We start from the raw sequence: 14,876 nt of genomic DNA, 5'->3' as shown, positions 1-14,876 counted from the left end.
TACATTAAGTGACTCACTGGTGACATCTCAGATTCTAGTTCTTTTTCTCCATCCGGTCCAGACCTCTATGATGACTTCTCCCGGTCACAGCCCATTTCTGCAGTTTGACGCTCAGATGTCTTCAGCTTCTCACTTTTCCAACAATTCTACACGTATAAATAAAGTTCTCATTATACCACATACTATGTCCTTAAATATAATAGCGCCATACACTACACCTCTAATTATAATAGCATCATACACTGTGTCACACACACACCACACACACACACACACACACACACACACACACACACACACCGTGCCCCCTATAGATAGTGCCTGTCATAGAGCCCCCTGTAGATAGTGCCCCCCATGCCCACCCCTATATATGGTGTCCCACAAATATCTCGCCCTATATTGCTCCACAGATAGCCCAACACTGTATATAGCCCCCCTGTAGAAATAGCCTACCCCTGTATATAGTGCTCCACATGTAGTCCACCCCTGTATATAGTGCTCCACATATAGTCCACCCTTGTATATAGTGCTCTACAGATATCCCACCCCTGTATATAGCCCCCCTGTAGATATAGCCCACCCCTGTATATAGTGCTCCATAGATAGCCCACCCTTGTATATAGCCCCCCTGTAGATATAGCCCACCCCTGTATATAGTGCTCCATAGATAGCCCACCCCTGTATATAGCCCCCCTGTAAATATAGCCCACCCCTGTATATAGTGCTCCATAGATAGCCCACCCCTGTATATAGTTACATAGTTACATCGTTACATCGTTTGTACGGTTGAAAAAAGACACATGTCCATCAAGTTCAACCAAGGGATGGGAAAGGGCAAGTGGGATGGGAAAGGGGAAGTAAAAAATTTCTACACATAGCAGTTAATATTTTTTTGTTCTAGGAAATTATCTAAGCCTTTTTTAAAGCCATCTACTGTCCCTGCTGCGACCAGCTCCTGCGGTAGGCTATTCCATAGATTCACAGTTCTCACAGTAAAGAAGGCTTGTCGCCTCTGCAGGTTGAACCTTTTTTTCTCCAGACGGGGGGAGTGCCCCCTTGTTTTTTGAGGGGGTTTTACATGGAACAGGATTTCACCATATTTTTTGTATGCGCCATTCATATATTTATATAAGTTAATCATGTCCCCCCTTAGTCGTCTTTTCTCAAGGCTAAATAGGTTTAGTTCTTTTAATCTTTCCTCATAACTTAGATTCTCCATGCCCCTTATTAGCTTCGTTGCTCTTCTTTGTATTTTTTCCAACTCCAGGGCATCCTTTCTATGAACTGGAGCCCAGAACTGAACTGCATATTCTAGATGAGGCCTCACTAATGCTTTGTAAAGTGGTAATATTACATCCCTGTCCCGCGAGTCCATGCCTCTTTTGATACACGACAATATTTTGCTGGCCTTTGAAGCAGCTGATTGACACTGCATGCTGAAATTTAGTTTATGATTTACAAGTACACCCAGATCCTTCTCAACAATTGACTCCCCCAGTGTAGCTCCCACTAGGACATATAATGCTTGCAGGTTTTTCGTACCCAGATGCATAACTTTACATTTATCTACATTAAACTTCATTTGCCAAGTGGACGCCCAAACACTTAGTTTGTTTAAATCTGCCTGCAATTCACAAACATCTTCCATAGTCTGAACTATATTGCATAGCTTGGTGTCATCTGCAAAAATAGAAATAGTGCTATTAATCCCATCCTCTATATCATTAATAAATAAGTTGAATAATAGTGGTCCCAGCACTGAACCCTGGGGTACACCACTTATAACTGGGGACCATTCAGAGTAGGAATCATTGACCACAACTCTCTGGATACGGTCCTTGAGCCAATTCTCAATCCAATTACAAACTATACTTTCTAAACCTATAGTCCTTAATTTACCCATTAGATGTCTATGAGGGACAGTGTCAAATGCCTTTGCAAAGTCCAAAAACACTATATCCACAGCGGCCCCTCTGTCTAGGCTTCTGCTTACCTCTTCATAAAAACAAATCAGGTTGGTTTGACAGCTTCTGTCCTTTGTAAAACCATGCTGGCTGTCACTTATAATACTATTTATTGTCACATAATTCTGTATATAGTCCCTCAATAGCCCCTCAAACATTTTCCCCACAATTGATGTTAAGCTTACTGGTCTATAATTACCCGGCGAAGACCTAGAGCCCTTTTTGAAAGTAGGCACCACATTTGCCCTGCGCCAGTCCCTTGGCACTATACCACTCATGAGAGACTCTCTAAATATTATGAAGAGGGGGACAGAAATAACTGAACTAAGCTCTTTAAGAACTCTAGGGTGTAACCCATCTGGTCCCGGGGCCTTGTGTACATTTATTTTATTTAATTTAGCTTGGACCATATCTAAATTCATCCAATTCAGTATATCAACTGATATATTAACAGCACCGGCAGCGGCTACATCAGCTGCTCCTTCTTCTGTTGTATATACAGAGCGGAAGAACCCATTTAGTAACTCTGCCTTCTCTTGATCCCCTGTGACCAACTCCCCATTACCACTATCTAAGGGTCCTACATGTTCAGACCTGGGCTTTTTTGCATTTATATGCTTGAAGAATTTTTTAGGATTTGTTTTACTATCCTTGGCCACCTGCCTTTCATTTTGTATTTTTGCTGATTTTATTACATTTTTACAGATTTTATTAAGCTCTTTATATTTTACAAAGGCTGCAGATGTACCCTCAGATTTGTATTTTTTAAATGCCCTTTTTTTGTCATGTATTGCCCCTTTCACAGAAGGTCTAAGCCATGTGGGGTTTAATTTTAGTCGTTTATACTTGTTACCTGTAGGAATACATTTTGCACTATAATTACCCATAGTAGATTTGAAAATCTCCCATTTATCATTTGTCCCATTATTTGACATTAGTTCTTCCCAGTCTATATCCTGAATTGCCGCCCTCATCCTGGGGAAATTGGCTTTCTTAAAATTAAATGTTTTTGCCCTCCCAGCCTGCGTTTGTTTTTTACAGTATAGGTAAAATATAACTATATTATGATCACTGTTACCAAGGTTTTCACGAACATTGACATTCCCAACAAGCTCTGAATTATTAGAAATGACCAGATCCAACAGAGCTCCACCTCTAGTCGGGTCTTCCACAAACTGGCACATAAAATTTTCCTGCAACAGGTTGAGGAAATGTCTCCCCTTTGCAGTTGAAGCCGAACCATGACACCAATTAATATCCCGATAATTAAAATCTCCCATTATCACAACAGTACCCGCCTGTGCAGCCCGCTCCATTTGTTTATATATTTGACCTTCTATCTCTTCAGTTATATTGGGGGGTCTATAGATTACACCAAAAGTAATTTTTTCAGTGTTTACTTCCCTTTGTAATTCCACCCACAAGGTTTCAACCTCCTCACAGTCTTCACCCTCTAATGTCTCATTTACACTCACCTTCATATCGCTTCTCACATACAGACATACACCACCACCTTTCCTATTTGCCCTGTCTTTCCGAAACAGTGTAAAACCCTGTCGATTTACAGCCCAGTCATGTGAAGAGTCCAGCCATGTTTCAGCAACACCAACTATATCTATATCTTCATATATCTATATAGCCCCCCTGTAGATAAAGCCCACCCCTGTATATAGTGCTCCATAGATAGCCCACCCCTGTATATAGCCCCCCTGTAGATATAGCCCCCCTGTAGATATAGCCCACCCCTGTATATGGTGCTCCATAGATAGCCCACCCCAGTATATAGCCCCACCCTGTAGATAAAGCCTCTCCTGTATATAAAGCCCCCCATAGATAAACCCCCCGTAGATAAAGCCCCCCGTAGATAAAGCCCCCCTTGTAGATAAATCCCCCTGTAGATAAAGCCACACACATTTTTTATTACAATAAAGTAAAAAACTATTCAAACACACCTTAATCCCGCTCCCACGCCGGCCGGCAGCAATGGAGACCAGCTCTCTTCTGTGCAGGTCTCCTGGGGTTTAACGAAGCATCTATGAAAGGTGCTGATTGGCTGGGCAGGATGACTTTCCCTGTCAGTCAGCGACTTTCATAAACGGAAGCGCGATACCGCTTCTCTCATGGAAAAGAGCTGAATCGCCAGGCACGGAACGTACCCAGCCATTCATTGCTTCTAATTGTACCTATGTCCTATAGACACAGGTACAATTATAGTGCAGGAGAGGGTGGCGCTGGCGCCCCCCTCTAAGTTGTGCCCGGGGCACATGCCCCACCTGCCCCCCCTAGCTACACCCCTGCTTTAATATTTTATCATGTCACTGACTCTACAAACAACTTATTGTGCTAATTACTTCTTTTTCTATACTTATTTTCTTACATTCAATTTCATATTATACTTATGAAATTATACTTTGAAAGTCGTTTCATACAATGTTAGGGGGTTTAACTCCCCTTCCAAGAGGTGTCAAGTCTTTTCATTTCCCAGGAAGGCTTTCTGTGATGTTATACTTTTACAGGAGACGCATTTTAAGTTGAATCATTTCCCTAACCTTTCCTTCTTTACTTTCCCTGTGTGGCATCATTGTGGGTTTCCGCATTCTGCTTCAAGAGGCGTGAGTATCGGCTTTAGCCGCAATTGTCCTTTTAAATATTTGTCTCATGTTCAGGATGCGGAAGGGAGGTATTTATTTTTGAAGGGAACTGTTGGGAATCAGACATTTACTTTTGCCAATTTTTACACTCCAAACTCTGGTCAAATTGAATGATTGAGCTCCACGTTTGCCTTGTTAGACGCATTTACAGAAGGTTTCGTTTTTATAGGTGGAGATTTCAACTTGTCCATTGATCCACTAGTTGACTTCTCCTCTAAAAAATCGACTTTGTCCATTAAAGATCTATGTAAATTTAGATCTCTGCTAGTATCTTATGGGCTAGTTGATGTATGGAGGTGCCTTAATCCGACTCTATTAGTCGTGTACTCTGTGTACTCCTCCTATCATAGATTAGATTATTTTTTCTTGTCGAAGTCTTTTCTCAAATACGTTTCCCAAGTGGAGATTGGTTCGCAGTTACATTCTGATCATGCCCCTATTTTTTTAACGCTGAACCTTCCGGACATGCCTAAACGTTCGGCTACATGGCGGTTGAACAATTCTATCCTTGGTTCTACTGTTGTCCAGGACGATTTTAAAGCTAAATTGACAGACATTTTTAAAATTTAATTAAACCCCTGACGTCTCCTCTGCTGTAGTCTGGGACACAAGGCTTTCATTCGAGGACAATTCATTAGTTATGGCTCTCATTTGCAGAGGGAGAGGACCAAATGTGTCGACAAACTTTTTCAAAAAATTCAGATTGTGGAAAGATTACATAAAGCCTCTATAGCTTTACAACATACACAGGAGTTAGCTTCCTTGAGAACTCAATTGCTGAATAAGCTAATGCATTCTAAGCATAAATTTTATGCTCTTGGTAATAAGGCCTCTAAATTTATGTCTAAGAGATTTAAACATAGACACACTCTTAAATACATCCATATGTTGAAGGATACGAAAGGTAATCATCTTTACTCCTCTACACATATTGCTGACAAATTCCGTTCATATTATAAAGATTTATATAATTTGACGGAGGTTGGTTCCTCTCCCTCTGTGACTGATCGTTCTTCCCTTATCTCCACATTTTTGGATTCTCTGTCACTTCCATTGATAACTTCTTCGCATAGTGAGGAGCTTACTCAACCACTTAGTTTGTTGGAACTCGAAACTGCTTTAAGACAGTCTCCTTCTGGCAAATGTCCAGGTACAGAAGGTCTACCTGTCATTTATTATTCCTCGTTTAAGGAAATACTGCTTCCTAGATTGTTGTCGCTGGAGAACCTTTCTCTACTGGGTCACTCACTTTCTCCTATTATGACGCATGCACACATTTCACTTATTCCCAAGGAGGGTAAGGATTTAACTTTATGCTCTAGTTATAGGCCCATATCCCTTCTTAATATCGATTTAATAGGCTTAAATATATTCTTCCTGACATCATTGTACCGGATCAGGTTGGTTTCGTTAAAAATAGAGAAGGAAAGGATAATTCTCTTAGAGTCCTTCATATTTTGCAGTACTCACGGAAAAATAATATTCCCATTGTCCTTCTCAGCACAGATGCTGAAAAGGCATTTTATAGAATAGATTGGGGTTGCATGAAACAGGTTTTATTGGCTTTTCATCTTCCTGCCCCCTTTATGGAGGCCATATTTTCTATGTATGCTGATGCTTCTGCATCTGTCCTAGTAAATGGTATTTTGTCCTCTCCCTTTGGGATTCATAACGGCACAAGACAGGGTTGCCCCCTGTCTCCTTTGCTGTTTTTGATGATTATGGAAACTCTTATGCAAGCCATTAGATTGGACACAGAGATTCAGGGGATACACCTGGGAAACAGAGTCCATAAGGTTGTGTCTTATGCGGATTATATGCTACTGATGGTTACCAATCCGGAGTTAGAACTCCCCAGAATTTGGCATATGTTTGACTTATTTAGTGCTCTTTCTAATTTTAAAATTAATGATGGCAAGTCTCAAGCTTTAGGGTTTTCCATGTCTTCATCATGTATACAACAGTTAGTGGAGGGTTCTGGATATAACTGGACTTCTCCTTATATTACTTTTTTGGGTATTCGGGTAGGAAGTAACTTGGATCATTTGTTCTCCTTAAATTATGCCCCTTTTCTTACTTCTATACCTGCCCAGCTGTGACAGTTTGATGTACCCTTTATTTCGTGGTTTGGCAGGAAAAATGTTTTGATGTCCTTTATTTTGCCTAAAATTACATATCTTATGCAGGTTTTACCACTACCACTCACCAGAGCATTTTTTACAGACATTAATAGATTATTTGCTAACTTTGTCTGGCAGAACAAAAAAGGCAGACTAGCTAGGGACATTCTGACTAGGCAGAAGTCCAGTGGTGGTATAGGTTTGCCTGATCCGGAGAAATATTACTGGGTCATACATTTGTCACGGATCTTGGATTGGATTCATGCTGCTGCTTATAAACTATGGATATCTTTGGAAAACGCTCCTTCTCTGATTCCTCTGCGCACACTAGTATTGTATAATAGAGAAGCGGTAGAGTCTGCTAAATTGTATAATCCAATTTCTTTGGCGACTCTAAAGGTTTGGCGCAGTTTCTCATTTGGGTCTACTGGTTGTTTGGTGCCCTCCCTTCTGTTACAAGTCCAGGATCTCCTGAGTCTCTCTCCAATGGCTTTGAAAGAGGCATCCCTGGTTCAGTGGCCTCTTCCTGCTGTTTGCTGACCCAGCTCTTTAATAGTTTAGGTGGTCTCAAGTATGACGTTTCCTTGTCTTCTTTGCTGGGGTTTTCCATCCTTCACTCTCCATTGCTCTCGTTTCTTAAACTGCGGCTTAAGTCTTTTGGCCAATATTTTGTAGGTCCTAAGCCCTTGCAATGGTTTGACAAACTATTATCTCAGGCCACACCCGTTCACAAACAGATTTCATTATTGTATAAAAAACTCATATTTGTAGATCCCTCCTCTCCTCCATATTTTATTAGATTATGGGAGAGAGATCTTAACCGGACCTTTTCTGAGACCGAAATTACCAGGTTAATGTTAGCTCCACATGCCATGTCCAGGTGTGTACGAATTCAGGAAAATGGTTGCAAGATTTTGTCCCGCTGGTATAAGACCCCAGATGTAACTTCTCTATACACGCTTACTCACTCTGATGTTTGCTAGCGGTGCAATAAAGATAGGGGAACTTTTTTTCATGCATGGTGGTCCTGCGACATACTCATGGACTGGTGGAGGGATATTTTTGACCGTTGTAATTTTATTTGTGATAGTAATGTCTTAGCTTCTCCAGACATGGCCCTTTTACTACACCGTGTTCCAAATTATTATGCACATTGGATTTAAGTGTCATACACATTTAATTATTAGTTTTTCAATTAAACTCATGGATGGTATTATGTCTTAGGGCTCTTTGGATCATTGTAATCAATCTCAGACACCTGTGATAATTAGTTTGCCAGGCGTGCCCAATCAAAGGAAAACTACTTAAGAAGGACGTTCCACGTTATTAAGCAGGCCACAGGTTTCAAGCAATATGGGAAAGAAAAAGGATCTCTCTGCTGCCGAAAAGCGTGAAATAGTGCAATACCTTGGACAAGGTATGAAAACATTGGATATTTCCAGAAAACTTAAGCTTGATCATCGTACTGTGAAAAGATTTGTGGCTGATTCAGAGCACAGACGGGTTCGTTCAGATAAAGGCATAATGAGGAAGGTTTCTGCCAGACAAATTAATAGGATTAGGAGAGCAGCTGCTAAAATGCCAGCAAACAGGTATTTGAAGCCGCTGGTGCCTCTGGAGTCCCGCGAACCTCAAGGTGTAGGATCCTCCAGAGGTTTGCAAGTGTGCATAAAGCTATTATTCGGCCACCCCTAAACAATGCTAACAAGCAGAAACTGTTGCAGTGGGCTCAGAAATACATGAAGACTAATTTTCAAACCGTGTTGTTTACTGATGAGTGCCGTGCAACCCTGGATGGTCCAGATGGATGGAGTAGTGGATGGTTGGTGAATGGCCACCATGTCCCAACAAGGCTGCAACGTCAGCAACGAGGTGGTGGAGTCATGTTTTGGGCTGAAATCATGGGGAGAGAGCTGGTAGGCCCCTTTAGGGTCCCTGGCGGTGTGAAAATGACCTCTGCAAAGTACGTAGAGTTTATGACTGACCACTTTCTTCCGTGGTACAAAAAGAAGAAACGTGCCTTCCGTAGCAAAATTATCTTCATGCATGACAATGCACCATCTCATGCTGCAAAGAATACCTCTGTGTCATTAGCTGCTATGGGCATTAAAACGAGAGAAACTCATGGTGTGGCCCCCATGTTCCCCTGACCTCAACCCTATTGAGAACCTTTGGGGCATCCTCAAGCAAAATATCTATGAGCGTAGGAGGCAGGTCACATCAAAACAGAAGCTCTGGGAGGCTATTCTGACATCTTGCAAAGATATTCAAGCAGAAACTGTCCAAATACTCACAAATTCAATGGATGCAAGAATTGTGAAGGTGACATCAAAGAAGGGGTCCTATGTTAACATGTAACTTGGCCTGTTAAGTTTTTTCTGATTGAAAGAGCTTTTGATTTATGTAAATATGACCTCCTGATGCTGCAAATTCAACAAATTACCGTTTTAGTTCTCTTTACAACCTTTAAAATGTTTTGATCTCTGTTGTGCATAATAATTTGCATTTAGATTTTTTTACTTCTAAAAAAAAATCTGTTATCATTTGGAGATTTGTTCAATATAATTTGCATTATACTCCAACGGTTGATGGCTTGAAGATTATACTGACTGTCATTTGCATCGACTATTTAGGAAAATCAGCAAAAAATAACATTTGCATAATATTTGGAATGCGGTGTTGTCCCTCCTCCTAACATTAAGGTTATCCCATCCAAACTTTTTAGGATTCTGTTAGTTGCTGCTAGGTTGTTGGTCCCGTCCTATTGGTTGTCTGCCGCTGTTCCTCCAGTGGAGCATTGGATTGCGAAGGTGGATCAAATTTATTGCTTCGAAGAAATTTATCATTGGGAGAGCTATACTAGGGATGCCTTCTTGAAAATCTGGTTGCCTTGGAAGAGCTATCGTAAATTTGATTGATTGTACCCTTTTCCTTCCTTTATACTTTTTAGGACTTTTTCCTTTGCAGAGACTTTTCTTTTGATATTGATACTTTATGCGTTTTTATTATACCTGTTTGATTGTAATACTTTTTGCTTTGTACAATCTTTATTGTATCTGCTTGACTACACATGTAAATTGTTTTTCTTTTTGTTTATATTGTGATTGTTTTATTACAATAAAAAAAACAAACTAAAAAAAACAAAACAAAAAAACATTTAACATATGTTTAGGAAATTTATATATTTCCTTTATCCTTCCCAGCATTGCAGTTAACATATTTATCCTGCATAAGCAGTTCATATGCTGAAAGCATCAGCTTTATTTTAACTACACAATGACTGAAATGAAGTTGCTGACACAGTTTAATGTAAATTACACAGAATTGTCGATATCAAACAATGCACAAATAAAACAAGTCACTGAAGAGGACAGAAATACACTTGATAAGGTATCTAATATCAGACAGTTGTATTGTAACAGCAGCTTACATCATAAAGAATCTTCTCTACCTGAATTGGATACTAGGGTTCTGTATAAAATCTAGCCTTTTATTATTGAAATCTTGATGTTTTTATTTTTTATATTTTTTTAGCTTCCAGATAATATGTGTAATGGAAGGAGAAAAGTCCTCCATATACAACAATGTCTGGACTCATTTGCTCTTCATATGATTTGGAGCGAAACAACTTTTTCCATTTTCCTTTTGAATTTGTTATGGTCTAATGGTTCCTTTATGGGTGACACTTTCAAGGGTCTCTCTTTTATAGCTTTCTTCAAATGAATTAAAATAAAAGGTGAACTTGAATTGGAACCTACCATTTAAGACGTTAACTATTGAGCTCAGTAATTACTTTCCTTGTGGGCATGGGTATAGTCTCTGCTGATGGATAGAAGTTATATTCCACTACGTTATTTAATACTAGAGATTAGAGATTATTAACTTTCAACTCATCACAATTTTTACTTATTTTTCTTGATATATATAGTAATATATTGAGTATTTGTTAGTATGACTCCAAAAGATAGTTCAACCTCCAGTCTCTACAGCTATTTATAAGCTCTTGGATCTTCTAACATTGAAACTCGTACTCTTGAAAATGGAGCAAGGGACCCCATTCCGACATCAGTGTACTCTATTATATATTGTATGATTCCTGTGTATTAGTCAGGGTAATAGACTATGAACAGGTATACTTTTTAGTCTGGATGTCATCCTATGTGGACTGCATGAGAGTCCTCATGAACAATTTTTCTTTTTTGTTCGATTTTTAAATTTTTGTCAGTTATGAATATTAAAGCTTCTGTAAAGTTATTACTGGTTTGGGACTGTCTGAGAGACTTTGCCCTTTATATTAGGCAAATCTATTACCTATGGCTGCTTTTAATGTTTTTTTCAAATTTGTGCTATATTATTATTAAAGCTTATGTAAAATTATTATTGGTTTGTGACTTCTTCCTTCTGCAGTTATGAACATTTCTATATGAGTACATGTACAGCAGCATTCATGGCTTAATTGGGCATGAGTTAATTTTAACCCCTTTGTGGTTACCAATATGTGTTTTCACAGCGGTCATTAAGGGTACTTATGCCACAGCATCGCCTTTTCATGGTGCTATGACATAAGCCCAGCACAGGTGTCCCGTGCCGGCTTGAGAGGGTGTCGGGCTATGTAAAGACAGCCGGGCACCTGTTCTAGCAGACAGCATTGATTTTGCCTGTATAACCCCTTATATGCTGCGGTCAATAGCAGATCCCGTGTAAAATCCCCGCAAAAAAAGCTAAAACCCAATTTTTTTCCCTACAAAATTTTTTATTATGGAAAAACAAATCAAAATGTAAAAAGCTACACATAATTGGTATGGCTACTTTCATAGCGACTGGAACTATAAAAGTTATTTAACCTACATGGTGAACTCCTTAAAAATTACAATAAAAAACAATGCCAGAATTGCTGTTTTCTGTTCATCCTGCCTTCCAAAAATGTGATTAATACCTTTTATGTACGCCAAAATGATACCAATAAAAACTACAAGTCTTCCTGCAAAAAAATTAAGCCCTCATACAGCTACATCGGCGGAAAAATAAAAAGTTATGGCTTTTTTTGTATTGTGCAAAAGTAGTCAGATTTGGTATCACCGTAATTGTAATGACCCGCTGAATAAAGAGTTTATATTTATACCACATGGACATGGCGTGAATTTAAGGCGAAATGCCTGTTTCTTTCCCCTGCACACAAAAAAGTTGATAAAAGTTAATCAATAAATAATAAGTATCCCTAAATGGTGTCAATAAAAAAATGCAACTTTTCTGCAAAAAACAATCCTCATATAAATATATTGTTGGAATAATAAAAAAAATATAGCTCTCTGAATGCGACAATAGAAAAACAAAAATAGTTGCTTGGTCATTAAAGGGGTTTTCCAGCCGATAAAAATTGATGGCCTATCCTCAGGGTAGGCCATCAATAGCTGATGGGTCGGGGTCCAACTCCCGGGAACCCAGCGGATCAGCTCTTTTGAAATTTTATTGGCTGGAAAACCCCTTCAAGGCCTAAAATAGGCTGGTCGCTAATGGGTTAAAAATAAATTTCACCTAAATACATCCATGTTTTTCTTGACATTTGGAACATCTTGTATATATTTTCAAAAGTTTGTTTGAAGCCCGATTTTTCATTGGTTTAAAATCAGGGGATTCCACTGACAGGCTCCGCCCCCTATTGATGACGTGGCAGCCGATAATTGGCTGCAACGTACATCATTCCTTGCTGAATTGCCTAACACAGCAGCACTGCGATGTTGGCCACAGCGGGATAACACAGAGGCAGGACAGTTGTTCTGTCTCATATAATTGAGGGACTAAAATGCATGGAGAAGCAATGAGTGATTGAGGGACTAAAATGCATGGAGAAGCAATGAGTGATGAAGGGACTAATGGTAAAGAAGAGGAGCGAGGAAAAATGATGCCAAATGGGCATGAACCCGAAGTCCCCGCCCCTCATCCACCACTTCGTAGTTTAGTCTAGGAGCACTGGCTTAGGACTTTTATTTCCTAAAGGGCATACATTTCTATTGATCATGTGATCATAGTGTTAATGATATTTAATGGTGCTTCCAATAACATTGGGTCTGATGTCACCAGTATTCCACCCCTACTTACGGACCCGTTTTCTCTGCACTAATCGGCAGCCCCTTCTCCCTATCAGTGCTGGAAAGAGAGAAGGGGCAGCCCTTTCGGGCAGAATTTCCGCAGCGATTGAAAGTAAAAGAAGTTCATACATACCGTTGTCTTGGTGACGCGTCCCTCTTGACATCCAGTCCATGCGGCAGTCCATGTGACCACTGCAGCCTGTGATTAGCCTGTGATTGGCTGCAGTGGTCACATGGGATGAAACATCATCCCGGGAGGCCGGACTGGAGGAAGAAGCAGGTAAGTTAATTTTTAATACTCTCTAATTATTATGCGGGTCGTGCTCCCATATAAAGTATGGGAGCACGGTCCGCAAAAAGCAAAAACAGGACATGTCCTATCTTTTGCGGAGCCTTTCTACGTCACGGACACCTTTCTGTAAATATACAGGAAGGTGTCCATGGGCAATAGAAGTGAATGGGTCCGTAATTACGGACGAATTCTACGGTCGTGTGCATGGGGCCTTACAACACATAATTGGGTATTTAAATAGTGAGCTTTTACTCTATACCGTAAGTCAACCTCCCGAGCAAAGTCGGGTATAAAAGCTAGTTTGCTGTAAAGCACCATATTCAAGCTTGTTCCTTATACTAAGTCATTTTGGCACTATTCTTTGTATAAAAAATGTGCAGAAGAAATAAGCTATTTACCCTTATAAACTGATGAATAGGGCAGTTTAACTAGAAATGTTTTTTTTTCCTGGAGGTCTTGTACTGATTAATGCATCCAATAAAGAGGGCTTTTAACACACTTCTCGTTGATGCCGAAAGGATCTATTATAGAATTGCTCACTACCATGTTGCTACTTTGTAACATCTGCCTCGAGGTGAATCAGAGTATTAGCGATCACTCAGTTACTTATATTGCACCTTCCCTGTATGTCCTTTTTCTATGTTTTCAAGACAGTAAAAGAAAAAAGAAAAATACATAGATATCATCAAGGACAAAAGGTGTTGCTTTAGTAATACAAGGGCTGTTAAATAATGACAAGCTGAATGCCAATTTGCAAGGTAAGTACATTTAATTTCCTTACTATTCTTTTTAGGGCTTTTAAGTAGAGCCCCCTGTTCTTTTTTTTTTTTTTTTATGTATCTAAATTTGCATACACATATATAGATGTAGCTGTCTTTATCTTGACTTTTAACGCATTAAATACACAGTGGCAAGATCCTTTATCTTTACTTTTTCAATGACTTTTCAATGGCTTTTATTGTGTGATATCACACTGCAGCAAGTTATCAGAGTCAAGATAAAGATGGCTACATCCCTACTTTATACTTAATGACATTAATTCCTAAATACACGTTCTTCTTCAATTGTAAGTATGAGACATGCCCCAGTATATGTATCAGTTTTAAAATTCTAGAAATAAACATGTACAGCAGAATATATCAAATTGGTTAACATTACCCTGTATACCTTTTATGGTACAAGGAGTAGGTTTCCAATTTATAAAGTTAATACTCTACAGACACAAATTTGCAGCTTATATGATCTCCTTTCAAGGGAACCTGTCACCAGCATTTCACCTATTGAACGTTACTTATCCTTCACTGGCTGCTGCTATCAAAAGTTCATAGCCGTTATCCCCTCTCCTAAACTCCTCCTCCGACTGTAAATAACGGTCTGCAAACATTTTGCGCCTTTTATCGTAATAATCTGGTGTCCCTTTGTACGCACAAACCAGAAGAGGACATCAATGCACAAGCGTGGGATTTTGTGTGCTGGGGGAAGGCGAGGAGCTGTCAAATCAAAAGTAAGGAGGCGGGAGAAACTTGGAAAGACTTGAGGAATGAAGATATGACTCTTTTCAAACAAAGATTTGACTCTTTTCGATCGAAGATATGACTCTTTTATGCTCATTAGCATACGGTGTGGGAACACTAAAACACTGAATACTAAAGCTACACAGCCGACTAAGAAGACAATTATAGGTTATATAGAAATGATTTTTAACCCACTACCACCAGGTATTGCTGGATTAATAAGTGAAATGCTGGTGACAGTTTCCC

This window comes from Rhinoderma darwinii, chromosome 10 (assembly GCF_050947455.1).
Source record: "Rhinoderma darwinii isolate aRhiDar2 chromosome 10, aRhiDar2.hap1, whole genome shotgun sequence".
Classification (NCBI taxonomy): domain Eukaryota; kingdom Metazoa; phylum Chordata; class Amphibia; order Anura; family Rhinodermatidae; genus Rhinoderma; species Rhinoderma darwinii.
The sequence above is the reverse complement of the archived record's forward strand: the minus strand, read 5'-3'. Positions refer to the sequence as shown.